We start from the raw sequence: 2920 nt of genomic DNA, 5'->3' as shown, positions 1-2920 counted from the left end.
TGGGGAGGCAACGAGCAGAGAGGAGATCTGCCAACCATCACGGATAACAATGTAAGAAGGGTCGTACTACAAAGAAGTTTCAAAAACCAGGTAAAAACAACGAACATGAACGAGTGCAGTGCGTTATTCCAGGTATACGACACCGATCCTAAAGAGGGTATACATGGGGCGGCGAGATTCGCCTGGTCACAACCAGTAGCAAAGGATTACATGGTGCCGTACTTCCTAACGACATGGGTTACTCCGCCAAAGTGGGAGGCAATCATGAGTAACGCGACAGCATACAGAGTGGTGAGTCAAGGATTCAAAATCTCGAAATTTACCTGCGGTGAATGGTTAACGAAAAACGAGGAGGTATTCGTACCTAACCCAGAACCCTACTTCGACATATACGTGGATAGGGGATCGTACATAGGATACGGTAACTTGGAAGGGTTGTCAAAGGTACCAAACAAAGGTTTCTCGGAGATTCAACCAATGGTAGGTGCGGAACTACCACATTACACATACAATTACATGGCACCGATAGAGTTAATAAACGCAATACCTAACACAGGTAACTTCCTGACCTTCACGATGGAAGGAGCTACGACCAGCGGCTCGACACAGAGAGAGGAGCAAGCCAAATTTAACGAACTGATCAACTCTGAGGTGATCAACGGCAAACAAGTTCGGCCGTACACGTGGATATACAGGTGGGAGACACCGACAGAATTTGCACTTACACTTGGGACAACAGAAACGAAACCTTACAAGGACGTGATCAGCCTGAAAGCAGAGAACCAGTTACACAACTACTTTAGCAGCGTGCTCGACCAACGTGCGTACATAATCGTTTATCACGTAGCGGGACCCAGCACGCTGAAGGACTGCTCAGATATTGATCACTTTCATATGATCACTTGGCATCCACACCACCCAACATGCGAACATTCGTACGTGCAGAGGAAAAAACTGCAAGCAGAAAGAAGAATCAACCCATACCAAATGTCCTGCCAAAAGGTGTATAACCCTTACGGGTTATGTAGCTATCTTGCAGTCGACCCGGATAAACGAACAGTGATCGCAGCAGCAGGCCACCTGGAAACAGCGGGGCAACTAGCCTTCTACAAACAGATAAGCAACAAACCACTGCAGAAGGTGGAGGAGACTACTATTGACTCGAGCATCACCGGCAAGTCTACACTGCGAGGTCAAAAGTACAAATTCATATTAGACATCATGCGCCGGTGCAACAACACAGACATGGCAAAGGTCATGCTATTCTGCAAACAATCAACAAACAAAAAACTTCGGGAGACGTGGGACCATATCTTCACGAATACACCAAATATCCAGCCGATCATGCAGGCCGCGGCGAGCGACCTACAGATCCAAACGAAGGTCACTCCAATATTCGAACAAATACGCCAGAAGAAAGACTTATTTACCTTGGATAGCAACAGATACTGGTCGATATAAAAATCGCTAAATATCTATGACGCGTGGACAGAATTCCACAATTTCGATCCGGTGGAGTTTGGCAGAAACCTGTTTGAGGTGTGTCATATGATACGCGCGAAAAAGAACGGATTTCACATCACAGGCCCCAGCAACTCCGGTAAATCATATGTCCTGCGCTCCGTCCGAAACAGACTAATGAACTGCGGAAGGATGCGTTGTCAGACTTCTGACAACTTACCTTCGGTTCGTGTGTTGACAAGACGATCATATACATGGACGAAATGTGGTTCACACCACAGAATGTGGAGGAGGGCAAGTGCATATTGGAGGGAACAACAACAGCCGTCAACGTGAAGCACCAGGCAGAACGCTACCTAGAACGTATGCCCAGCTTATACACTTCAAATGACGACCCATGGCAACACGTTCCACAGGAAAGACCGGCCATGAACAACAGAATGTTCATCTACGAGACGAAAAGGGCCATGCCACAACTGAAGGGATGGGGCGTATGGGAACTTAATCTCACAATGTGGCTTACCGTCTGGCGCCAACACGTGATGGACTACACAAACCAGAGTTACCGATTTCAGGAGGAGGAAGAGGTCCAGGAACTAGCAACGTCAACAGGATTTACGGTGCAAGCAGTCGAAAGTCTATCGCCGAACAAACAGGCGAGCTACTGAAAGGCGCGAAAACAACTATTCAAGGACCTTACAGCGACACAGACCGATGACAGCAATACAATCCCGGACGACTCCGACGTTGAAGACTGGATGGCAAACGAATGTGAAATTGATCCGACATTGCCGACCCAATACTGTCGAACACACTGGTGCAGGGCGCACCTCTTCCCACGTAGAACACCACAGCAGAGTCCAAGCGGTCCAGCATTAATCGAGGACGACGAGGAAAACGACACGCCGTTATCCGGAATAATTACCATAAGCGACTCCGAAACGGAGGAGCCAAACGACGACGAAGACTTCGTCAGGCCTGTAAAAAAAACAAAAACATAAATTACTACATCGAAATCCAAAAACGACAAATACACGGTAAAGGGCAGACAACCCAACTCTTCCTCGAGTGTGAGGAGACGCTCAGCGACTCCGACTAAAAACTTTCTCGTCGATGTCACTGAATCAATGATTTGCATGTACTTGTATATTTTTTTCACACCACTGACAATGATGTTATAATTAAATAGATATATAAACTAAACTGAAATCGTTATATTATTATTGAATCTTGGAATGATATGGTATTAATTGCATGGTATTTATAACTGGTTGTCAGCGAATCAGCGTCAGTGACGAGAGAAAAGTTTAAAACTAGGTCAACAAACTGGGTCACGGTCACAGGTAAGTAGGTCCACCGAAATATATATATAATCAATGGCGATGATATTAGGCCGTGGCACTTACCGCATCAGGGCTCGGACCCATGCAATGAAATTCTATTCTATTTAAAATATACC

This window comes from Euprymna scolopes, chromosome 46 (genome assembly GCF_053919585.1).
Source record: "Euprymna scolopes isolate OS-2025 chromosome 46, ASM5391958v1, whole genome shotgun sequence".
NCBI classification, from domain to species: domain Eukaryota; kingdom Metazoa; phylum Mollusca; class Cephalopoda; order Sepiida; family Sepiolidae; genus Euprymna; species Euprymna scolopes.
The sequence above is the reverse complement of the archived record's forward strand: the minus strand, read 5'-3'. Positions refer to the sequence as shown.